Source organism: Sturnus vulgaris, chromosome 5, assembly GCF_052056855.1.
Source record: "Sturnus vulgaris isolate bStuVul1 chromosome 5, bStuVul1.hap1, whole genome shotgun sequence".
NCBI classification, from domain to species: domain Eukaryota; kingdom Metazoa; phylum Chordata; class Aves; order Passeriformes; family Sturnidae; genus Sturnus; species Sturnus vulgaris.
Genome location: NC_142247.1, coordinates 39,843,940 through 39,871,034, shown reverse-complemented (window position 1 = coordinate 39,871,034; position 27,095 = coordinate 39,843,940). Strand labels below are relative to the sequence as shown.

At 37.8% G+C, this 27,095-nt stretch overlaps 2 long non-coding RNA genes across 3 annotated transcripts in view; one reads left to right on the top strand and one right to left on the bottom strand.

Moving 5' to 3' along the window:
* Nucleotides 1-251: 251 nt before the first annotated feature.
* Nucleotides 252-27,095, bottom strand: part of LOC148223671 (uncharacterized) — an 80,019-nt gene continuing 53,175 nt past the window's right edge. The window contains exons 3-4 of one of the 2 annotated variants that reach the window (XR_015803925.1): nt 8,188-8,412; nt 252-1,178 (exon numbers count right to left, since the gene is read on the bottom strand). This is a non-coding gene — a long non-coding RNA (uncharacterized LOC148223671). Of the gene's footprint in view, nt 1,179-8,187; nt 8,413-21,099; nt 27,093-27,095 lie in introns of those variants that run through there. The other variant, XR_015803924.1, reaches the window with a different exon arrangement.
* The window catches only part of LOC148223672 (uncharacterized), a 63,424-nt gene continuing 42,536 nt past the window's right edge, over nt 6,208-27,095 (top strand). The window contains exons 1-2 of the long non-coding RNA XR_015803926.1: nt 6,208-6,443; nt 13,600-13,732. This is a non-coding gene — a long non-coding RNA (uncharacterized LOC148223672). The remainder of the gene's footprint in view (nt 6,444-13,599; nt 13,733-27,095) is intronic.

Genomic DNA, 27,095 nt, shown 5'->3' with positions numbered 1-27,095 from the left:
AGTTAATCAAAATCACAGCTACAGTAGCACATCTTTTAAGAAAAAATTCTCTGGTTACTGGAATTTAAAATTTTAATATTGTTATTACAGTAAACATTTCTTTTAATTATTTATGCCACATTAAAAAAATCTGACCAAAAAAGCCCCAATCCAACCCAAAACCCTAAAGCCCAAAAATCCCATACAGCTTCCTTGAGGTAATAAGAAAATAACAGTATCCAGTATCAGTATCAGAGGAATGAAAATACAGATAGGAAAGAAGGCAAGTTTATTTCCAATACATCGTTGAAAAGGAGGGAAAAAATTTAGTTAAAAGGAGTAGAAGGTTTTTCCCGTCCACCACAGATGCAGAGAAGGTGGTCCACCTACCAGCAGTGAAGTGTAGAGCTCCAAAATGAAAATGAGTAACAGATGAGAATGCTGGAGACAGAAACTCTTGTGTAGCATCCATACATTGATATTCCTATATTACCACTTTACCCACAGAAATGGTGCAGGATTAAGTGAAATTGCAGAAACATTGAATAGACTGTTTTTTTCTAATGGAAAATGTATTTGTGAAAAACAATATCTCATAACCTCTGTAACTGTAGTATGAGCTGCTAACAAATTCAATTTATACAAAATAAAATCAAGTACTGCAAAACAAATTCAAGCAAAGACATATGCCCAAGAACCTCTCTACAGATTCTATAGGAAATAATAGAGTGAAATTAGTACACAAGCCCACTCTGGGAGACCCTCCCACACCCCAGGGGACTTGTGGTTATATGCTATAGTATTCTCTTTTGCCATAGCACAATTGATCAAGGTAGTACATGGCAACATAAGATGCTGTGCTCACATTTCAACACATACATGAGTATCATAATCTGAAAACTAAGCTCATTCCTTCCATGCCTGGAAATGGTGCCCACCAAGAGTATCCACACCTTGAAGTAAAGGTGTCAAGTGTAAGTCAAGTAAGGCAGTCAAAGATGGTAAAGAAAGCATAAACATCAGGATAATTTGCGAAAAACAATAAAGATAGCAACAAATTTCAGGAGCACACACATAGAAAGTATTTTTTTTTTAAATTGTAGACTCCCGTTACATAAAGTAAAAAGTCATTAGAATTTCCTTTGGAAATGTCAAAAGTCAAATGGATTTCCTTTTTGCATCCAGTTGTGCCAAATGATCTGTGAACCAAGAGAAAATATGAAAAAATCATTAGCTTCTGAAAACACCTTAAAATAACACAGTAAATAAGGAAATGCAGAATCTAGAGTAAGAGAAGTGTCAGTTATTTTTTTTTAAGTCAATGTATTCCTCTGAACAGTGTGTCCTAAGCTAATCACAAGGTAAATGACAACTTTCTGGATACAAGGTAAAATGCAGGAGATAAACTAAGTTGAAGTAATGTTGAAAACATATGCTAAGATAAGAAGATGCATATGAACAACATTTCAAAGAAGAGGCTGTGGAAGCCATGCAAATCAATACAGTGTATGGAAGGATCAAGGAGGATAGAGTCAGAACAAATCCTGTGCTTAAAAGATCTTCCTCAAACAGATATTGCCACAAAAATAGAATGGACTACTGAGAATTATTGGCAACTCCAAATCAATTTGTTGAAATGTTCCCATTTATTTCAAAGGTGACAAAGTATGGGAACAATTTTAATCCCATTTCTCTATTCATGGCCATGAAGTGCCACACAAGCAGTACCAATAATGCTACTTTCTTTTAACCAACAATTTTCTTGAAAATGCTTAAATTCAAAAAAAAAACACCACAAAGCTTTAGTGACCTACCTCTCCTTGCTCTTTACCAAATTGTTTATATTGATTTGCAAGAGTGGGTCGGTGTGGCCTAATGGCACAAAAGGAAAGACACTCGCACTCCTTGACTCCGAAGAATCAAGCACGAAAAGAGAGCTTTATTTACATTTCATGTCTATTTATAGAATTCCAGCAATGATCATGGATTGGACAGTGAGGATAATTCCTCCTGACCCCATAAGTCACATCACCAGTCCATCAATTCTCTTTTCCTCCAAAGAGGAATGCAAAACAATCATTATTTACAAGAAAGAGTGTGAGAAAGTGTAAAAGAATCTGTCAACAATCAGAAGGCTGAAACACAAGGCACCAGGTCGGGCCTTTTCTACAGTTCCTAGTCATTCTTGTACTTTCCAAAAGCAGCTGAACAGGTGGTATAACTTACCTGGGACAAGTAAATATAGGGATAATATAAATGGAACAGTCTCTTGAAATGTCAAGTTTCATGACTTCCTCAGGGTCAGAGTCCCTCAGACACTAGAGGCAAAGAATTCACCTTTTTCTTGATCAGGGAATCATCTGCATTGGCACAAAATCCCAACTGCTAGATTGTACTGACTATCTTGGTTATTACAAAAACATTGAAAATAATCTCCCTGATGTAAGGCAATAGTCTTCGTTTTTGTCTCTATTGGTCTGGGGGCCTTATTTTAGCTAGCTTCAAAACTAGAAGTTAAAAAATGACTAAAGCAATGAGTTGGTGTGGGCCTCTGTACTCATGTAGTCACAAAGTGTTCATGGCCTGACATGGCCTCACAGTACTGTACAATATAATTTCTCCATACCAAACTGTGAATCTAATCTGCATATTCCATTTTGCCTCAATGCATAACATCCTCTGTTATCGTAAATTAGGTCAAAAAATCAACAAAGGCATACAAATCATATTATCATCGGTGAACAAATGTGTTCCTCTAAATAATCCTTATTCCTATGTTGCTCGTGAAGTTGCCTGAACAAGTCCCCTAGTAGGAATTCAGTATTGCCCTGTGACCTGAAGTATGTGCAGAGAACAAGAAGAACTAAGGAAAAGCACAGATACTTTCATTCTGAAGATGCTGCAGCCTGCACTGTGCTCAGTCTGCTAAGATGATCACCCTGAATGTAAACTTCAGTGCTGTGAATAGAAAATGCAGCTTCAGCATTTATTGAGCAGACAGATGTAAATGGACTTTGGATTACTGTACATTAGTGACTGAAGGAAGTCTTAAGCATCCAGTTCACAGAGGGAGATTTTCTTGACTAAAACTGACAAAATATTTTAGTCCTTTGACTGCTTTAAAGCAGAACTTTCAACTCTCAGTTTTCATTGGTCTGATGGCACCTGACATTTTGTTTATGACCTCCAAATGTATCATCATAATAATGTTTTAGTTTTGCTTTCCTTTACAAGTATCTTCCCAAGTTTCAGTTTTAGACACTGAAGAAATAGCAAACAAGAAAAGTAAAATTACTCATGCACAATGTAATTTCAAAGTAGACTCCTAGTTTTGTGAATCTGAACAAATACATGTCTTTCAGAACGATATTGAAACTAAATCTCTTTCTGAAACAAAGATTATAAACTATTGGTCGTGTAGTTACTACCCATTACCTACTTTAAGGACAAAGTGAGTCAAACTGACATAAACTAAAATACTTGTATCCTTTACTCCTGGGGAAAATGTCTTAGGGATGGCTCTGATACTGTAAATGAAAAGACTAAAGAAGAGGAAAAAAAATCACATTAAAATATGCTCCATAACACTTTTCTATATATTTGCTTTTTAGCCTTCTAGTTGGGACTGTATCTTTTGTCCTCTTAGCTTGCTTGAATGTTATTTCAAGCAATTGCTTTGAATTTTTCTTACATTTTACTTTATTGTATGTGCGTTCTGTCAATCAGTGAGATAATTTTATATTACTTAAAAATATTATCCTCCTGTCAGCAGCTAATACAAAGTCTCTCAACACTGTGGAAGTTAACTTTTCTACTGTTGTTATTTTATAAAGAAAAAACGTCTCTGCAGGGATTGAAAAATGCCTCACAAGCAAGAATTAACAAGTTGGTGTAGTTTAGTCTGTACTTTTCTCCTTGCTGGTTAAAAGAGCAATACTGGCAAATAGACCACAGTAAGCTGCTTATCCCTCTTTTTCGGTAAAGAATTATGAAGATTTTACTGGATTATTTTGGATTGAAAATTTTCTGGTTGAAACTGGTATTTTCATGGGAAGCTACTGGGAGGACAAAAAAGTCTGAAAAACTAATCTCAAAGTGAAAATTTTAAATCAGTAAATATGTTCTTTCTACTAAAACAGCAAACAAAAATATAATCTGTATCTATTTAACATACATTCTTATTGCTATTTAGTATAACATCTTAAGAAAGAACAGAAAAAGTCATCTTCACAAAAATATTTCAAAAAAGTGGCTGAATATTTTAGTCTTAATTAAAAATTTTTGAATAAAATAAGTTCTCATGCACATTGATTTTATTTCATACTTTTATGGGTTGTATTATGTGAGTGCAGACTGAGCTTGAAGATACTACAGGAATAAATAAATTAAATGATGCACTGCAATGCTGGGGACCCCAGCTATAAGGGAAAGACTATATGAATGTATTTTAGTTTAGTTAAGTAAATGAAAATTCAATATGTTCTTAACAGAGCTAAAATATGATGTGCTTTCTCACAGTTCTCTAAAACTCTTCAAAAAGTCTGTACCAGAGGATGTCGTTTCTCACTTTGCAGGATTTGCCACTCTAGACATTGAACAATTCCATCTTTTCTTTATAAGTGCAGTTGATAGAAACTAGTTAAAAACAAATGGTATAAAATAACCATCCCAGAATTTTTGTAGGAGTGTAATCAGCCCAAATTATGAATCCCTTACATTATATTTAGAAAGAAAAGTAGGTAGAATACAGTAAGGTACTCAGTAAGCTCTAACATGACATAAAGCTAAAACTTCCTTTTAAATTTTATTTTAGTGACAAAAAGCTTTTAAATACTAATTTTCAGGTAGAATTGAGTTATTTTAACTGAATGTTTACTCACATTTAACAAAAAAATTAATAAAATGTTCTCACAAAATGTGATATTTTGACAATTGCCTAATTTTTTTTTACTTTCTGTTACGGTTACAAAATTATTAGTGTCAGTAAAAAAGACATTCTTTGTTGTTTATCTTTAACACTTCTTGATATAATTTGCTCTGTTCCTGGAACAGAGCTAAACTCTGTAATGGAGTACATGGGGCAGTTTGAGGCTCACATCATGGAACAGACAGGTAACCTGAAGGAGGCTCTGAAGTTTGGGACAGATTTGTAGCGTCACGTTTGGCAGATGATCTGAAATAACAAGATATAATTGAATACCGAATTTCTTTGTGCCTGGAGCTAACAACTCTATTTTGTAGCAAAAATAGATTCAAAAATATTGAAATAATAATTACTTGTTAAATAATTTTTAATAAGATTTCCTTTATCATCTAACACTTCACAAGCTAAATAGAATATCTTAATTTTGAAATTCCTAAAGCAATTAATTTCAATTCTCTTTATTAAAAATCCAGAAGGCAGAATGGTAAGTGAAACATGGAAGAATACAATTGCATAAGCTGTGGGTGATATTCTTAACTCATACAAACAAGAGGGGCAAAGGGAGTGTTAAAACTTCACTGTTAGCCCCAGTAAGGAATGAAGTTAATTACCAGAACTGTTGAGGCTCTGGTAAGAAAATTAATTATTCAAGTTCTTCATAATCCATAAGCAGAAATACATTTAATTTTTGTTAAAGACCTATAGCTTTAGGATCATGTTGCATGATTATGTACATAACTGCCTACTCTTTCCCTTTTCTGAGTATATTTAGAAAATGCATAAGGGGCCAATCTTTTTCAGTATAACCTTTCTGTTCTTTCAGAAGAATCTTCCTGACTGGCCAGCAGTTAAAAAGAGTTTTGATGGCTTTGGGTCTGCAGCCAGGGCAGGAAGTATACAGCTGTGTTAATATGGCTGGCTTCCACCTGCACCTCCTTTCAAGCAAGATTATAGTTTCACTTTGTATTTTCTAAAACTGAGAGTCAGTACATCTAACAGAAAGCAACAGAAAACTCTTTTTTTTCCCCTGAGTACACATAGGGCCATAATTCTTCTTCATCTAACTAATAGAGAAGAAAAGGAACAAATCAGTGGAATGTTCTTATACATTATGTTGAAGGGAACTTCTTCATTAATTTTTTTACCTTCCCTTTTATTGCATATAATTACAGATAAATATGATATTCTCATTTAGAAAATGAGAAAGCAGCTCACTTATTATTTTCTGCCCCAGTTTTCAAGCCAACAGATTGTGTATTCCACCCACAGAACTGATGAAGATCATGAGTCAGGAGCCTCAGCATGGCAGGCAGTGGCAGCAGCACTGCAGCAAAGCCACAGCACTGGTAGGGAGGTGGCTCTGAATGAATGCCAAGCAACAGGAGAGGTCCTGGTGGAGGCCTGGGTCCACAGAAATGGAAATGTCTGCTCCCCTAGATGCTAATCCTGCACTCCCTGGGTTATGGATGTTGTGCACTGTGCCTGCTCTGCTCTGAGCAGAATCTGTGATGTCCCATCTCAAATGCAGTCTGGTTTGAGGGTGAGTTTTTTCATTTTTATACTTGCTTTTCAGAAGAAGAAATACTGACCACTATAATATATTATAGGGAATATATTATATATAATATTAGGAAATAATATTCGCTGAACTCTATTACTAGATAGGTCAATTGCTCTCACAGAAACACTCACTGCACAAACAGTTGACTCTTGCAAGCCAGTTACTTTAAAAGACCATGAGATAATTGCACTTGTGAACTATATGAAAAAGTAGTTTATATAACATGATTCTATATCTCCTGCTTTACACTTTAGTCACTATGAGTAATTTTAGGAGAATTTCCTTATCCAGGACATTGACAGCACAAAGCACAAATTTCTTAATATTTCCTGCAAGAAAAACGTCCCAGTTCTATGTGTCACAAACCTAAGAAAAGGTACTAATGGACCATGATTCCTTTATACATAAGTAGTATATCCAAAGGAAAATGGATATATATTTCTGGACGCATTTTATTTTAATCTAAATAGGATATGGAATTAAAGACAAGGCTACCAGCACATATAGCAGCATATATGAACACATTGGTAAAGAAAGGGGTTGAAAATACTGCATATACTCACATGTAACATCTCCCAAGTTGATGGCTGTGACTGCCAGTAATTGTATTTTATAAAATGAAAAGGTTCTATTGTGGCACTCAGCATTTGTACTTGTCACTAAACAGAGCCTTAGTCAGAGAAAAACTGAACTGAGTAAAAAAAGCCTTTTGACCTATGAATAACTAAAAAACCTACTCAGACCATTGTATTTCTGATATACCTGTGTGAATATTTTTCATTGAGTATGAGCAATTCTAGAGTATATAAATGTGGAGAAAATTCTTGTCCTTAACCAGATTTCTTCAACTGCACAGAAAGTGTGTGAAGATTTCAATATGTATTTTAGCCTTTTCAATTTAAATTTCTTATGTTTGTTTAATCTTTACATTAAGCTACCACTGACATTTCTGTCAGACCATCTTGAGCTAACATTTTTCATGAACAATTTGATCAATAATCTAGTTAATATACTATGCCACATGAAGGCAAAACCTTGCACCAAAAATTTTTTTAAATTATTTCAATGACTTTAATTTTATATATTTGAAAAGCAGAGCAAGTTTTATAGAAAAGACTCTGAAGTCTGAAGGTAAATTAATCAAAGAACACTTTTTTTCAGAAATTTTTGAAGTGTAAATGACAATTATTATTTTATTATTATAATAGCTTGCTAATTGGACTTTTAGTTCTGCTGCATTGTTTAACCGTGTTTTTCTCTGAGCACAACATATATAAAAATAAGTAGACATTTGACCACTAGACCCACAGCCATGATTACCTTCCCAGATACTACTACAGTTGTGCCCAATATTGTTGTGACTGCACTGTTCAAAAGAGGAAGATAAATATGTATATTCACATACAGCTGCAAATACACACATGAGTATGTGCATCTACATTTAAATACTTATGCACTTCCATGAGAGTGAGCCTGGAGTGTTTTATTTGCAAATAACTGCAGAATCATTGGTTCTTTCAACTTCACCTCTATCTCCAAAACTTCTGTAGAAAAAATTACGGCTCTTCAATGAAAGAGCTGGCTCAAAGTTCAACTCAAGATACATGACAGGGATTGTTTGAAAAGCCTATGCAGCTCTTTAAAATATAAGGAAATGTAATAAATAAAACTAAAAATGTGAAATATAAGGAAGCCCTAGGGAGAGTTTGCCAACATGACCTACCCTGACTCCATTGCCTGTTAACACTTTAGCTGATGCTGTTGGTGCAGGTGCAAACCCCAGCGTGGCTCTTTGTTCAGGGTTGATCCACAGTGTGAGATGACAGCTGGCAGCATCAGCACTGCTCTTGGAGGCAGCTGCTTTGCAAGGGCTGAGACTCAATTCAGAAGCAGATTTCTGGAAGATGCACCACCAATGTCAGAAGGTCAAGAGCATCCTTTAACAATCCTTTGGCACAGAAAAAAGTAGAAAGAATGAGTGCTTTTTACAGCAATGCAATATCAACTATACAAAGATACTCTGCTTATGATGTACAGTTGAGATATCCACTTAAGTAATGAGCAAATGATACCAGGTCTTTTTTATATAGTGAACTCTACAGGGTCTATCCTGGAAAAAGAAGTTTCTTGAACTATTGTAGAAAGAAATCAAATTTTGTCTTAAGCAGTGGAAAATAGCCAAAATTTTGGGGTGTGGAAGGAGAAGGATTTTTAGCAGTTCTTTCTGAATTTTATTCTTCAGATTTCAGATGGTGGAGTGAGGGATGTGTGGTGAGATTTTTTTTCTGATGGCGTTCAGCTGATTTTTTTTTTATGGTTATATAAAGTATTTACCTTTTTAGGCTAAATTTTCTTGGGTGAATTTTCTCCTTGTTTATTTTTCTACAGCTTTTCTCTCCCATATCCAGCACAACACCCTGAAGGTCCCTTGGCAATCATTGACCTATTGGCCTGATTGTTTCAATTTTATTTCAAGTGCCTTAGCAGAAGAATAAATATTCTAATCCTTAGGTTGATAACTTCTTAAATTTTAGACCTATATTGTCTGTGAAAGCCAGTATATAATTGGTTTACAGTTTCTGGAATGGGTTGCCCAGAGAAATTGTGGAGCCTCCCTTACTGGAGATATTCAAGAGTCATTTAGAAGCAATCTTCTGCATTATGTTTGTTCCAGGACGACCTTATTTGAGCAGGAAGGTTGGACCAGATGACCTGCTGTGGTCCCTGCAAACTTTGTCCATTCTGTGCCATGAGAGATCTGCACACTGAACCATGTGATAGGGAGAAGAAGAAAGGTCCTAGATACCTTCTCCTTTGCATATTTGTGCTATGAATTCAATGAAATTCAAACAAATTAACATAAAATGATCCTTTTAAGCAGGGAATCACCTAAATCATAACCAATAGACTACATACATCCATTGAGTAATTCCAGTGATTTTTAAAATATTATTTTAAGGTTTAATTTGCCACAATACATGCAACAGCTCATCACCCTTTATGAAGATAACACAAGTTTAAACAGTATAGTGCCCTGAATTTCTTGGGAGGCTACAAATGGTCCCTCAGTGCTCATTAGCAGGTTACAGTTCCTCCTATCATGGGTTTTTGAAGTAAGAGCATTATAGTTCAATTTCCACATAAGCTGCTGATCTATCCAAGAAAAAGTAATATGCAGCAGTAATTTATACATAAGATATGAGGAAGAAGCGTTCTAAAACAAAGGAAACTAAAAGGCAATAAACCAATTTTTTGCAAACAAAGGAAAAATATGCCAAATATTCCCAAATTGGCCAAAATAGCTGCAACAGTCACTGCCTAAGAAAACACAAAGCTGAGAGAGCAGCAGTACTGATGTTGCCAGTCTGTGATACTGATTAGTCTTAAGTTCATTGTAAGAAATTGCTCAGATTTGCAACTCTCCTGGCAGTTAATTGGTTAGAATATGAGCTGCTCATCTGAAACCTAATTTACAAGTAGAATTAAAAGGTCGAGCATGCTAATAGTGGGCAGGAGTTGAGAGTTTAATGAAAGTGCAGCAGAAACTTTGTGAATTATTTAAGATAATTTAAAAATTGGTTGGACATGACATTAAAGGAATTTCCAGAACAGGGCCACAAAACAGAGACAATGATGCTGTGGTGAGTATGCTTGACCTGACCATCACAGATGAGCTCTGGCAAAAAGCTCTGCACAATAGTTCCCTCAGCTCCTGAAAGATTCCTCATGCCAGTTACACAATGAGAGTACATTTCTTCACAATGCTTTCCTCTTCATACTTGTTTTTTACCAAATTACTGTCTTCATCTATTATATGTCTGTTAGTATTTTCAGAGCTATCACTATCTAAATCTAAAATTTCTTGAGGACAAAGATTCTGCAATACAGAAGCATGACCCAAGGCAATTCTTTAAAAGGTAGATATACTGAATTCTGGTTGACAAGTCTAAATTTTTGCTATCATACTCCTCTTTCAGGGCCAGGCTGAAAGAATGTATCTCATGGCCATGAAATAACTATTTCTGATATCACATTGAAATAACATTATGGCCATTAAAGAAACAGGTATGTGTATTTAGGGGGTTCTGTTGTTGAATTCTTTAAAATAGCTGAAAAAAATATTTTTGATAATAAAAATAAAAATTTGATTATAATAAAAATTAAGCATGTTTCAACACAGTGTTTAAAGTCTTTTGGACCTGACACAGGTCCATCCTCTTTCTGTTTGGAAATTGGAAGAGTTTAACAGTTCATAAAATCACTTAAAAACATATGTTGAGCAGCCAATCTGGAGAAAAATGCCTCATAGAATGTTTCCCTTTAGCCTTACCTACCTGATTGTTTCCACTCCACTTTGAAATGGCAGCTCAGAGATCTGGACTATCTGTCAGAGACCTGAGAATGGTTTAGGGATTTTCCTTTGACATATGCACGATGGATGTGTAAGCCACCTTTACATAGTTCCTGGCCAAGGAGCTTGATATGAGCAACATAACTAACTACTTGGATTTTAATCTTGTGGGACTTCTGCAGTAAATCTTAGCTTTGTTCCAATTAATGTCTTTGTGCCTTCATCTTTACAGTGAACTTGTCTTGCTAAGGTTTGTTAAAGAAATTTTAAGATGACCAAAAGATGCAGACTTCCATTACAAAACTGTAGTCAACCTTTTAATGAATTGTCTTGGAAAAAAAATTCATGTGTAATACAAACTTAAAAGAAATGTTTTTTGGAATTAGATTTTTAATTAGTCACAAAATTCATTGTTGGCATTTTCTTACCAGTAAAATTCTCATACATAGAATGTTCCCGTCACATTATAATCTACATCAATACATCAACAAAGTACACACGATTGTCCCTCAGGTACACAACACATTCATCACCAAGGCAACTAATGACTATAACCATATATTTGAAATGCTAAATGACATTGTATGAAGTACTTCATCAAAAAGAAGCAAACAGAACAGAAATAACAACATTAGACACCAAAATGGAATATTTCACCTAAAGAAAAAAAAAACACCAAAAAAACCAGTATGTTTTAGAAAGAAGGTAAAAGAAGCAAGAAGCTTTAATAGTTCAAATTAATGGTGGTGAGCTAGGTAGACCATTTCACACACATGCAATAAATGAAAAACTTGAAGTATATGAATAAATAATATGAACACAATACCAACAAATTTGTGGTTCTTTTGTCTCTAGGAAAATCTTACTTAATAAAACAATTTTGATTGTGAGGGAAAATAGCATATCTGTTAGAAATAAAAATTACCTTATTTACAGAATACAGTAATTTTATGTTTTTCTTTGAAACATTTTTTCTTGCAATTATATTACTATATAGTTCTTTTTCTCTTTTATATACTGGTTGTGTAATTCAGTCAACAAATGAAAAGAAAGTTATTTTACTTAGACTATTCATGATACTATTTAGTTCATGGAATTTAGTTCACTGGGTATTTGGGGTTGGAAGAGGTTACTGGAATTCACTTGGTCCAAATTCCTTGCTCAAGCAGGGTCACCTAAAACCATTGCACATGACCACGTATCTGAGAAATATACAGCTCAGTGTAACATGATGTTTTATACCATATTGTATTTCATGAATATTTTGGTGCTTCTGTCACTAAAGCTAGTCAAAAATGCATGAAGAAAATAATTTTATGACTAAGATTATGCATCAAATAATTTATACTATAAATATTCATTCGGGGTATTAAACTGCTCTAGTTATGAATGATTTCCCAGAAGCTACAGCATATACTTAGAAATGAAGTCACTGTTTAAAATGAAAGCATAAGGAACACTGTGAGCACAGCAGAAGATATCAAACATACTTAGGGAATGGAAAGGCAGGGACTCTGATATTAATGGCAATGAACTTACTGAATGTTATCTTCAATATTAACAGAAAATTATACTTCTGATAGACACAAATCAACTTCAGAAATCTTCAGTTTAATTTCTAAAAGCACAGCCATTTGACCAGCCTTTTCAATGCCACATCAGGCTGGCAACTGAGGATTCCCAGGCATGCAGAAATCCAGGTCTTTTTTTCAGTCTCTTTGAACACCAGTGCAGCAGAGGTGAGGCAAACCTTTCTCATGTTGAGATGAGATTAGCTTCAAGGCCTGCTTAGCCTGGTGCTTAATATTGTTTGGATAATACTTGCAGCAGTGTTTTTCTAATGGCCCATAGCTGGATACCAAGAATGAGTGACAGAAAGAGGAGACAAAACGTATTGCCAAGCCCCATGGCACAATCTAATTTTAGCTCTATCTTGATAACTGTTGAAGTAGTGACTTTCCTTGAAAAGTTGGCCAATTTTTTCTACAGCATAGATAACAAAATCAGAGTTGTAACATCAACCTCAAATGGTAAATCTGAAGTTACCAGAGGATGACAACTCTCAACCATCGTAAAAAGTCACTAAAGCAGATAGCAAATCTGCTGGGGTTTACTTCTTAAAAGATAATGCTGCAGCTGTTGTGTATATTTTTATTAGAGGGAAACACAAATGTTTAATGCAGACATATGATTTTTCCTGTTAGAAAATGGCCATATTTATATTTAACCACTGAAACAACTGAAATAAATTGGTTTCCATTATTGGTGGCTCTGTACTTTTTTCATATAAATATAATACATAAACATATTATTTTCTTGAAACTGTGTCTATTTAATGTTGACTTAAAAATGAAATATATTTGATGGTTAAGAACAAGCATTTCATTTGCAAAGACACTTCCTATTTTTACAGCCCTACTTTATTGAATTTATTTCCAAGATGTAGATATAATTTTAGTCAAGGGCAGTGTTTAACAACCTGATATATCCTATATTTTTCCTACTTACGTCTTGTTAAATCAGATTCTCAGACAGAAACATAAAACTGGTTTACGTAGAAATTGATTTATTATGAAAACACCACTTTTATGAAAAAAAACAAAAAACACACATAAGGAAAGAAGTGTGAGATAGATTATACTTTTACAGGATGGTTCTTGTTTCTCTCTTTGAAGTTCTCTTCAGGGCAAGGTATTTCACCTATATGCATGACCAAATTTTAGATTTCAGTAGCATTAACAATTTGTTAGCTTAAAAATAACATTAATATTTTCTTGTTGTTAGATTAGTTTTCGAGCTTTTTTTATTACATCCAGACAAGATAACAGAATATGGTATTCCCTGCCTACAACCCATGTCTCTGTCAACCAAAGGATTGATGCAAGAGTTGCACAGCCTGAATTTTCACTGGATCTGGGTAAGGAACTCACCATGGAGTTAAGTTGCTTTTTGCAAAGCCTCTCCTATAATAGTGAGCCATAAATAATTACAACTGGAGAAATTAATTCAGTTTAATTAATTCAGTGAAATGGGATATAGTTAAATCGAACTGGAGCAATTCAGAAGAGGTAAAATTTAAGATTAATTTCAAGAAGCATCTCTGAAATGGAAGTTTAGTAAGCTGAGGAATTTGCTGTCCTAACTGTCATAATTTGTCCACATCACAATCTCATTTCTTCTCTGCATGTTTTCCCATTTTCATATAAAGATTCATTTACACAAAGTGCATCTCATAGCTTAAATTATTTGCAAAGATGATTAGAATGAATTTTTATTTCATATTTGACTTAGGGCTAAGTTCTTCACTGAAGGACTTTGCTGTTGTTAGTTATGTGATAGTCATATTTTCCATAGCCTGATCCAAGTGGCCAGTATTCTGAAAGTATTATGATTAATATCAATAATATACACTAGTAATCATAAATAATAAGAATGCAAAACATGAAGGAAGCTAATCAAACCTTTACACCAATTACCGTTCTGTGAAATCACTGACACAAGTAAAAGCTGGATAAACCCAATGAAGTAGTCTGATAATGGAAAGCAAACAGGATTCCCTGAGTAATTTTTAGTCAGACTGTCATTTCAAGGGATCACTTAAATATCAATATGTACAGAAACACCAGCTGAGCACACAAAGAATAAGGAGTCAAAAATATGCTTATATTGTTCAACATATTCAAAAGATGAAAATTTTAGAATGAGGGAGGTCAAGAGTACCTCCAAAAAACCAAAAATCTTGCTAGCCTCAAGTGCTACTCTATTTTACTGGTTATACTTTGCATATCCTATGTGCTGAGAATTAAACTTACTACTGCATATGCACAGCAGAGGAATAGAGTGGATGCACGAACAACTTGTTACAGGAGAGCTCTCGTTAGGGGTAGAAATGAGCTAAGACACAGACTCTCATTCAACAACATGAAAGGGTCCTGGTTTATTCTTCTTTACAGCTTTGCCATCCTGACTCTGACTACAGCAAGCTCCTACTGCAGGGTCCAGCTGCAGACTCTGGCTGTGGCTATTTCCTGCTGGACCATGGCTGCAAGTATTGGTTTGCAGACTGAACACAGCTTTCACCCAGCTCAGCTGTGACTGCAGGCTCCAACAGCAGCCTCTGACTCCATCAGACCCAGACTGACCTCACAGCAGATCTTTTACTGCAGCAACTCTCTTCCTTGTTTTGTTCTTCTTTGTGCCTCTCTACATCATTCCTTCTTCCTCAGGGCTCCTCTATGTCCTCAGGGTCCTCTTCCTCCGAGATCCCCTGACTACCCTACCCACCCCTTTTACCACACTTATCTTTATCAGTCACAGCTGTGACCCATTAAGGGCAAGCCTGTTCCTCTTCTTTGGTAATTAGTACAACTGTGACTTATCAGGAGCAAGGTCGCCTGTAATCTCTTCTTCTACACCTACACAACTGTGTTGGTTTGAAAGTAAAACCAGTGCGAGACTCCAAGTCAGTAATACAATTTAATAGGAGAAAAGAGAAAAAATAAAATACATGCAATAATATAAAAGAAACAACCACCAACACAGTCAGAAATACAACCTGACACCCTGTCAGTCAGGGTGTTGGTAGCAGTCCCTATAAATGGTGGCTGCAGTCCTCCTGGATGACAGATGTGGTTCTGTTGAAGCAGTGCTCCTGTAGAAGGTGCAGTTTTCCTCCGAAGATCCAGCGATGATGTGGAAAAGGTCCGACTTTCCTCTGGGATCCAGTAGAAAGGTCTGCCTTCGGGTCCCAAACCCCAGTTTTTTATCTAGGTAGGAAAGGCTTGGCTCCTGCCCCTGGTTGGGGCATCTCCCAATGGGATGATGTAATCTTATCAGTCACACAATAGGACTTAATGGCCCATTAACTGAATATATCTTCTGGAGGAAGGATGGGTTGTGAATAGACAACGATGATCATCCCCCCATCTTATCAGGTGGCACATCAGCAGAGGATATCTCCCACAGAGATAAGGATCACCACCCCTCCCACATTTCAACAGATGGTGATAGAATACACATTTTTGCATTGTACCCCAGGACATAATCCACCCCTTATTCTATTACCATCTACATCACACCCAAACCGATACCCTCTTACAGATATATAATACAAAATGAAACCTTACATACAGTTCTTACTAAAAATTAGGTTTCCTTGCGGTACACAACGGGTTTCCCCATCTTTCTGCATTACCCACCAAGTGCAACCAGGTCCTTGAGCAAAAACAATCCCATGGATTGGTTTGCCTTTGCCTGTGGTGGGATTAATCCAAACAGTCTTTCCTAAAATACCTTTCATGTGTACCACAGGGACCTTGTCCCCATCCACTGTGTGCAGGGGTTCAGAGTGGGCAGGACCGGCTCAATTGATGGACCCTTGGGTGTTAACCATCCAGGTGGCTTTGGTCAAGTTCATTTCCCAATTTCTGAAGGTTCCACCACCAAGTGCTTTCAAAGTAGTCTTAAGGAGTCCATTACACCGTTCAACTTTTCCGGCAGCTGGCGCATGGTAAGGGATATGATATATCCATTCAATGCCATGTTCTTTGGCCCACGTGTTGATAAGGCCGTTCTTGAAATGGGTTCCATTGTCTGATTCAATTCTCTCAGGGGTACCATGCCTCTAAAGGACTTGTTTTCTAGGCCCAAGATGGTGTTCCGGGCAGTGGCATGAGGCACAGGGTAGGTCTCTAACCATCCTGTAGTTGCTTCCACCATGGTCAGTACGTAGCGTTTGTCCTGGCGGGTTTGGGGAAGGGTGATGTAGTCAATCTGCCAGGCTTCCCCATACCTGTACTTCGACCATCGTCCACCATACCACAGAGGCTTCACCCGCTTGGCCTGTTTGATTGCGGCACAGGTCTCGCAGTCGTGGATGACTTGTGAGATGCTGTCCATGGTAAGGTCCACTCCTCAGTCAGGGGCCCATCAGTATGTTGCATCTCTCCCCTGATGACCAGAGGCATCATGGGCCCAACAAGCTAGGAATGATTCTCCCTTGTGCTGCCAGTCTAGATCCACCTGTGATACTTTTACTTTGGCAGCTCGGTCCACTTGCTCGTTGTTGTGATGTTTTTCATTAGCCTGGCTTTTGGGTACATGTGCATCCACGTGTTGAACCTTTATGGTCAATTTTTCTACTCGGGCAGCAATGTCCTGCCAAATCTCAGCTGCCCATATGGGTTTTCCTCTGCGTTGCCAGCTGGCTTTTTTCCAGCGATCCAGCCATCCCCACAGAGCATTAGCTGCCATCCATGAGTCAGTGTAGAGATAGAGCCTTGGCCACTTCTCTCGTTCAGCAATATCCAAAGCCAACTGGACGGCTTTTAGCTCTGCGACCTGACTCGATCTACCTTGTCCTTCGGTAGCTTGTGCAACTTGTCGTGTGGGGCTCCATACTGCAGCTTTCCATTTCCGGTTAGTGCCTACAATTTGGTTGGAACTATCAGTGAAGAGGGCATATCGTCTTTCAGCTTCCGGTAGCTCATTATATGGCGGGGCTTCTTCAGCACGTGCCACTTGCTCCTCTTCTTCTTCAGAAGACAATCCAAAAGTCTCACCTTCAGGCCAGTTTGTAATTATTTCCAGAATCCTAGGGCAATTTGGATTCCCTATACGGGCGCGCTGAGTGATGAGAGCAATCCACTTGCTCCATGTGGTGTCAGTGGCGTGATGTGTGGAAGGCACCTTTCCCTTGAACATCCAGCCCAGCACTGGCAGTGGGGGTGCCAGGAGGAGTTGTGTTTCTGTGCCAATCACCTCTGAGGCAGCTTGAATTCCTTTATAGGCGGCCAAGATCTTTTTTTCTGTGGGAGTGTAGTTGGCTTTAGATCCTTTGTAGTTTTTGCTCCAGAATCCCAGTGGTTGACCCTGAGTTTCACCAGGCACCTTCTCCACAGGCTCCAAGACAAACTATGGTTCCCGGCTGCAGAGTAGAGCACGTTTTTCACATTTGGTCCTGTCCTCACTGGGCCAAGGGCTACTGCATGAGTAATCTCCTGCTTGATCTGGGCGAAGGCTTGCTGCTGCTCAGGGCCCCAGTGGAAATCGTTCTTCTTGCGGGTAACCAGGTAGAGAGGGTTCACAATCTGACTGTACTTAGGAATGTGTATTTTCCAAAAGCCTATGGCACCTAGGAAGGCTTGTGTTTCCTTTTTGTTGGTAGGTGGAGACATAGCGGTGATCTTATTAATTACTTCTGTTGGGATCTGACGACGTCCATCTTGCCACTTGACTCCTAGAAACTGAATTTCCTGAGCCGGTCCCTTAACTTTACTTCGTTTAATGGCAAAACCAGCTTTCAGCAGAATTTGGATAATCTTCTCTCCTTTCTCGAAGACTTCCCCTGCTGTGCTGCCCCATACAATGATGTCATCGATATACTGTAGATGTTCGGGGGCCTCACCCTTCTCCAGTGCAGTCTGGATCAGCCCATGACAGATGGTGGGACTGTGCTTCCACTTCTGGGGCAGACGATTCCAGGTGTACTGCACGCCCCTCCAGGTGAAAGCAAACTGAGGCCTGCATTCTGCTGCCAGAGGAATGGAGAAAAATGCATTGGCAATATTGATAGTGGCGTACCACTTTGCTGCCTTGGACTCCAGCTCGTACTGCAGTTCCAGCATGTCTGGCACAGCAGCGCTCAGCAGTGGAGTCACCTCATTCAATGCACAATAGTCTACAGTCAATCTCCATTCTCCTTCAGATTTACGCACGGGCCAGATGGGGCTGTTGAAGGGTGAGTGGGTTTTGCTGACCACCCCTTGGCTTTCCAGTTTATGGATCGTTTCATGGATGGGAATCACTGAGTCTCTGTCAGTACGGTATTGCCGGCGGTGTACTGTTGTTCTGGCGATTGGTACCTGTTGCTCTTTAACTCTCAGTAGTCCCACAGCAGAGGGGTCATCTGCAAGACCAGGCAAGGTGCTCAGTTTTTTAATGTTGTCTGTCTCTACAGCAGCTATCCCGAAAGCCCAGCGATATTTTTTTGGGTCTTTGAAGTATCCATTTTTAAGATAGTTTATGCCAAGGATGCATGGGGCCTCTGGGCCAGTCACGATGGGGTGTTTCTGCCACCTGTTCCCAGTTAAACTCACTTCGTCTTCCACTACAGTCAGCTGCTGGGATCCTCCTGTTACCCCAGAAATAGAGATGGATTCTTCTCCTACATACTTTGATGGCATTAGAGTACACTGGGCATCGGTGTCAACCAAAGCCTTATGTTTTTGTGGGTCGGATGTGCCAGGCCATCGGATCCACACAGTCCAATAGATCCAATTATGCCTCTCCTCTACCTGGTTAGAGGCAGGGCTCCTCTATTCCTGATCCTGGTACACGTTGCTCTCTCCCTGTAAATAGGTTCTTGAGGTCCCTTCAAGAGGATCAGTTATATCATTCTGATACTGTCTGGAGTTCTGTACATGAGAGACTGGAGCAGCATTGACTCTAGATGAGTTTCTTGGGGTAGGTGTCCCTCTTTTCAGCTCACGTACCCGGGCTGTTAAGGAGGAGGTGGGTTTTCCATCCCACTTCCTCATGTCTTCTCCATGCTCCTGAAGGAAAAACCAGAGGTTACCTCGTGGAGTGTGTCCTCTCTCCCTGCCTGAGGAACACCGGCTCCTAATGGCAGAAACTCTTGTTGGTTCAGGAGAGATCTGGTAGTTGTTTTCCTTAAGTTCTTTTTTTAGTTTTTGATGGCCCTCTTCAATCAGGCTTCAGACTTGCTCCACCAGCTGTGTTTCCACAGATGAGACATGGGTACAAAATGGGGCTGTGACAGTGTCCTCATAAATTCTTAGTTTATTGGCCAAGACACCTACCATGTCTTCACCTTCCCTCCACTGCAGCGTTGCCAGGTAACAGGAATACATCTCTGGTCCAAGTCGTGCAAATCTCAACCACATCTGTGACGTGCACCGGACACAGTCTGGGCTCTTAGGAAATCTTTCATCTTCTGAGAAAATGATCTCCAGCACGGCCAATTCCCTCAGGCATCGGATACTTTGTTTTATTGTGCTCCATTTTCCTTGGTGCACCTGAAGATCTTCTTTACAAAGGTATTTGTCCTTCACACTTGTCAGCAGTCGCCGCCAGAGGCTGAGAGTTTCTTGGGTTCTCCCAATCCCCTGGTTAATGATCACATCTTGGGACAGAGATCCCAGTTGCCTGGCCTCACATCCATCCAGAATGGTGTCATTGGCTGCAGCGTCCCAGATGCGGAGCAGCCAGGTCAAGATGGACTCATTTGTCTGGCGGGTGAATTCCCTCCGCAGGTCACGCAGCTCACCCAGGGATAGAGAGCGAGTGATGATTTCTGGCTCTGTCACTTCTGCTGGGTGCGAAGGTCCTGCCACGTCCTCGTCAGTCACTATGCGAACTGATTTGCTCTTTGATTTCTTCTTTTGAACGGGGGCAACTGCTACTGGTCTAGGCTGTTCTGGCTCAGTGATGGTTTGTGTGGAGATGCTGATGGTGCTTTTGTCTTTTTTCTCCTCTGTGGCAGTCTGCGTAGACACGGACATTGTTGCTTTGCTTTTGGCTTTTTCCTCCTTTGTGGCAGTCTGCATAGACACAGACACTGTTGCTTTTTGTTTGGTTCTTCTCCTCTTTGTGACATTCTGTGCAGTCGTGGACGAAGTTGATTTGTTTCTTTTTTCCTCTTTCTCAAGAATATGCATCAATATGCCATGTAGTGTTCTGTTTCTAAGCATGTTGTAGGCTGTAAAGGCTGTGTAGAGGAGACAAAGCAGAACTAACAACAATATTATGCTGTCCTTAGCATCCAGGGGGAACTCAACATTTCCAAAAACTACTGTATCAGGCCGGAAAGATTGGAAAAAATCATCCTTTACCCCTCCCCCCAAGGGCTGGGTGCGATTGTTAAAACCCCGGATGTAGCAACCTAGACTAGGACAAGCAAACAAAGTCGAGTATATATTCCGGATTATGTTCATTGCCTCAGAGGTTATCATGCAGTAGACATAATAGGCCAGTAAAGCAATTTTTATACTATATCCTGGTCTACACAGGAGCATTACAGCTGGCAGATAGTTCCCCATGTGTGGAAAAATATAGAGAGCAAGATATAAAACCCATGTAAGCATGTTGAGAATCATGGTGAAAACAAAATTGTAATACTGACTTTCCTCAGTACCCTTCGTGCCCCACGTTGGGCGCCAATTAATGTGTTGGTTTGAAAGTAAAACCAGTGCGAGACTCCAAGTCAGTAATGCAATTTAATAGGAGAAAAGAGAAAAAATAAAATACATGCAATAATATAAAAGAAACAACCACCAACACAGTCAGAAATACAACCTGACACCCTGTCAGTCAGGGTGTTGGTAGCAGTCCCTATAAATGGTGGCTGCAGTCCTCCTGGATGACGGATGTGGTTCTGTTGAAGCAGTGCTCCTGTAGAAGGTGCAGTTTTCCTCCGAAGATCCAGCGATGATGTGGAAAAGGTCCGACTTTCCTCTGGGATCCAGTGGAAAGGTCTGCCTTCGGGTCCCAAACCCCAGTTTTTTATCTAGGTAGGAAAGGCTTGGCTCCTGCCCCTGGTTGGGGCATCTCCCAATGGGATGATGTAATCTTATCAGTCACACAATAGGACTTAATGGCCCATTAACAGAATATATCTTCTGGAGGAAGGATGGGTTGTGAAAAGACAACGATGATCATCCCCTGATCTTATCAGATGGCACATCAGCAGAGGATGTCTCCCACAGAGATAAGGATCACCACCCCTCCCACATTTCAACAGATGGTGATAGAATACACATTTTTTGCATTGTACCCCAGGACAACAACTTAGTAATTTTCCAGGCTATTGCTGGTTTCCCAAAGATACAGAAACATTTTGCTTTTCTCAGATGAGATCCATGATCAACAGTGCATGGATATTTGTTGTACTGAATAAAAGAAGTGAAAATTCCTGTGACTGACTGGTGAGATCATTATATCAACTATTGATTCCTGAAACAAGCAAACAAACAAACAAAAAGAATACTCTAGAACAATGCACATAAACTACAAGATCACTTTTTATCTGATTCCATTTTCGTACTGATATAATGAGAATCAGGAATAACAAGGAATTCAAGGCAATTTATTTTCTAAATACCTCTGTGATTGTGTGGAGGAGAGATCTTGCTCTCAGACAGCTAGGATACTGGTTTTAGCAATCAAGGCATTTACTTGTCTGCTTTTAATAATTTTTGACTTCAGCACTAGTTATCCTTTGAGGAAAAAACAGTCCCAGCTTCACTGTGTAAACAGGTCTTTTTACATTCTTTGTTCTGATTTTAAACTGTATGGAGGCTCTCTCTGACAAATAGAGCTAAGAAGTTCTCAAATTATATCTGCATGCAGTTTGTATGAGGCATATGAACTTTTGTAGCTGTCAGTGAAGACCAGACAGTGACAATGAAAGGTCTGAATTTAACACAAGTGCAAGCCATTAACTCCTCCATCTTAAAAAAATGCTATTAACTTTGTACTTCAGTAGGAAACAGAAATGATACCAAAGCCAAGTACATTTAGAAAACTTTAAAAGTTCCTTCCACTTTCTGATTTTAGAGTGCATATAAACTCCACTAAACATGCCCTTCCTGTCATGTGTTATCTGTAGCTAATACTAGACTGGTCTTTGAAGGAACTGAAACGCTTTCCTGTCTGACCAGAAAACCTGACACTAGACTTCACACCCCAAAACAGAGGCTGACAAATTAAGTGTACTTAGGCAAAAAGAAGGAAGGATATTGAAGACCTGTTTAAGGTCTGAGCAATTTTAGATACATGGTACACGGCACACTTTTTACAAATGTCAGGGAAAGTATTCAATCACATTTATAAACAATACTAGAAAAAAAATAGCAGAAAATAAGAGTCATTATGGAAATCCAAGGCTTATATGAAGACCAGTGGCAAAATCTATGTGTAAAAAGAATGGCATTGCTTAAGCATCTTAGTAAACACCCTCATCTTTTGCTGTGATCATGCTGTTTGCATGATTGAAAAATAAGGTGCTGTTTAAGATACAACTTCTAGGAAATCTACAGAAACATGCAGCAACTCTTTCAATCCATATCAACTAGATTAATTTTCAAGGATGTCATATATTGTTACCCAATAATTTAGGAAATGTAAAATAATTTAGGTATGTATGCTGAAGGGATAGGTGTTCTTGTACTTCAACTTTTGTTTTTTAAAAGTAATAAGCATATGGTTGAATGAATGTAGGAAAATAAATATGAATTTATCCCCTGTCCCTCATTCTGAACTGAAGCAATTAGAATATGAGTTCTATCTTCTCTTACAGCTACTTTTCTCACCACAGGATCTTGATTCTTACCTATAGCAAAGAGGAGAAGGCAAGGTGCCGTGGGATTGCTGTGAACCCAAGACTAAGCATAAGAGGACAAAAGCAAGAATAGAGCTGAAGTCGAGAAGGCTGCAAACAGCGATTAACAGTAGCTTAAATCCCCAAAAGTACACTTGCTTCTTCTTACACTGTATTGTCTTGTATCATATCCCTATTGGCTTTATTTAGAAAATCTATTAGTCATACTCTACAATGTCACAAAATCCGTAGGATTTAAATTATCACTTTTAATTCATGTTTCTTAGTGAAAAAATTATCACTATATACTTCAGAGAGATTAACAGAGAATTAAAAAAACCACCAACAACTTCTCTAAATTAATTTTACTAAAACAGTCATAAAATATTTTACATTTAATTCTACCAGAGGCAATCCTAATGTAGAATAGGCTTCTGCAGCTGTCATCACTCTTTATGTTTCTATCAATGTTTGTTCTTTGAATTTATTGACTAGAAAGTAGTGAGAAATCAGCTCGAGCTAAAGAGGAATTTGGATCGGATGTGAAGTTATGTGTTCACATCCGAGTAGAGGTATTTGCTTGGTTATAATTTATGGCTGCAACTTATATAGCACAAATAAGATGCCTTCATCACCACATACACACTCAAAAACATTGATCTCATTTTGAATTTGTCCTTGTCCATACCCACTTTTAAATATTCAGTCTTTTTTAAAAAATATCATTAAGGAACAGAAGCACAAAGCAAAGGGGACCAAAGAAGCCTTTCTTAAAATATTGAGGATGCTCATTAAATTTGCTACCATTAGAAAAATTTAAGACATTCCTGTGAGATTCTAGGAGGTTGATACTCAGAATTTTCTGGATGCCATTTCTTTAAGAACGTTTGAAAGACCAGACAGTACATATTTTAAGTTTGGGCCCAATGTATGGCTTATTTATGCAATTTCTCTCACAAAACAAAACAAAAAAAACCAATAAAACAATCATCTTAAACACACTTAATTTTTGTAGACCCAGTTTTGGTGGATACATGAATTTAGTGACGTTAACCAAGTACAGACCAGTTTTGTGGCATAACTGGTTGATGTAACTGAAAATAACTCAAAAGTTGACAGTTATTCTCAATTAATCTAAAATGTTTATTACAGTGTTAATAGTTGAAGCAGTTTACAATAAAAGCTTTAATTTTGTGTATGGCACATAATAATTAAGTCTACAGGTATAGAAGTATAGACACATGTATCATTAAGCCATTTTAAAACCAGAGTGAACCACTTTATATCCTGTAATAACATATTAATGAATGAGTCAAACATACTGGTACTTTTCCTGAAAAGCATTTAATTCTTAAGAATGTAAACTGTAGCCAAACACCTAGAATAATAGCAACGAAGAAATTAATAATTTTATAAAGGATGGATGTAGTGTGAGATTTTTCACAGAATTTTGCCTAGAACCAGAAACTTATAATAAATTTTATCAGTCATTGATGATGGCAATAAATGCAGTACATTGGCTGTATATCAAAAATGCCTACTGCAAACACATTTTTCAGTACAATAATTTTAAGGATTTATGAAGGGATTATTTAATTTTCTTTTTCTTTAACTGAAGAAGTTGTAGTGCTTTTTAATGCTTGGAGAACTGAGGGCTTGATTTTGTGAAATAAAGCTAAACATAGTATAGGTAGGTAAAGAATAAACATTTTTATTTCTGGGCATTTGTTCTTTTTCCTCAAACAACCCTGGCATTATAGTCTGAAAAAGTTTAAAAGAAAATCTCAATTTTGCATGTCTGAGATTCTATGTCCTGAAGAAACATTCCATAAAAACTTTAGTGAACATGTATTCTAAATTAAAACTAAAATAACCTTGCAGAAAAAGCAAATAGATTGGGATGTTCCTTACAAGGTAGGGGGAATTTTACTAATTTAAGAGTAAGAATCACCATAGATGCTATACAATTATGGATTTTTAATAAACAGTTAATTTCCTGGTAATTAAGCTAAATACATGGATGAGCAACAAGGTAACTTTTGCCTCCAATTAACCTGCCCTTTCACCTATTAAATGTAGTTGCACTCTTACTTATATGTTGAGCATAAACTGGACTATATTTTATAATCTTGTTAGTATTCATGCTTTGTTAATGAAATTTGATCAGCTTATTAAAGATGCCGAGTTTTTGCAGTTAACTCACATCTGTTGTCAGAAGTAATTAGATCAGGTGGCAAATGACAGCACCTTTCCTGACAGATGCTTTAATGTTGTGAGTAAGAATGCCCTAAATGTCTCTTTGAATAATGCCAAGATTTCAGCTAGGGTTTATTTGCCTTGAGCTTTCAAAGTGGAACATTGGAGCAATCTGACATAGTCCCAGACGAGTATGTGTGACTTTCACTTCCAGTGTTAGAGGAAAAGAGATACTCCTTCAAGATGATTTTTAATAAAGACTTGTCTTGGAAAGGTAGAAGATAATGTTATCAAACTATCTCAATATGTTTTCCCTTTAGCATATATACACATACTCTGTTAAGACACAAAAGATACTGCATTATGCATTTAAGCATATCTCAGACAGTAAATTACACTTCACTCTAATGATAACATTATTCAAATAAATGTGCTGACAAGCTGGTAAAATATTTTTTTATGGCACGCTTTTCATCAGACAGCCGTGAAATAATGCTGGCTTTCTGCTTGTGAATCAGACAACACACTTTTTTCGTGAACTTAACTCATGAGTAAGCACTGTAAAATGCACTATGAAAGTGTCTCTTCCATCATTTATCCACAATGTAGGTAGCACACAGACAACAGCAGCATGGGCTTCTCAGGTCTATTTGGAAAGACACATTCATGCTTCCTGGTTCGTATGATACTGCATAAAACAAAAATTGTAGGTATGTCTTGAATCAATTATCTGCATTGTTTTATCCTTACAAACTACAGTGGAATCATGAGTGCTCACCAGATTGACAGTGCCTGCCCGTGCACCATCCAGCAACTTGGAGGAGGGGTCCAAAGGCACGTGCTGACAGCCACCAAGGAGCACATTCTTTGTTACTGGCACCCCATGCAAAAATGTCATAGGAATTTTGGCCGTAGCAAGAAAGATTGTGCATGCTAAAGAACAGAGAGTTCTTTCTTTTGTCTCTGAGAGGTGAATGTCAATGATGTTTCTCTTCTGTTTGTTTGGTTTTTTGTCCCCACATCCATCACAGTACTGTCTGGGTCCATATAGTTAAAGATGCCCCTATTAAATTTGATGAAACAAAAATGTTTTCATTATTGCAATTATTCCCTTAACAGTAGTGCTGATGGGCAGAATAAGATGAAATTAGATCCATCCCATTTAATCACTCTTTAGGTTCCATCAGATGTCTTCATGGGTCACAGCTAAAGTCATTTGGATCTGTACTTCTGGATTGGTTCCTCATTCTTTGTTCTTCATGCTCTTAATAATTCTTTACACTTGGGAACTTATAAAACAGCAGTCTGCTGGTTTGCTTCACTTTCTTCTAAACTGAAAGATTCTTATCAATATAAATTGTAGAAAGAGTGATATCATCTGGAATGATGAACTATAGGAGAACTAGGTGAACTATAATCTGAGGATGATACTTATGTCATTCAATTTTTATCTGTCTTCTTTATACTTATGTAAGACCAAATAAACATGAGAGTGGGCATTCATTGCAGGTCAGAAGCATCCTTCATGAATGGATATTCACAGTGACAAAAATTTCCTGGTCTGAAAATAGGAGTAATTCTAGCTGCCCTTTAGCATTGCATTATGTCACATCTGGTTACATTTGTATAATAACACACACCAACATGACAACTCAGTGCATCGTATTGATTTAGTGTAAGGAGATAAAGCATAAATGGAAAGTGACTGGCTAGGAAAGCGATGTATGATTCCTCAAAACAGAACCTG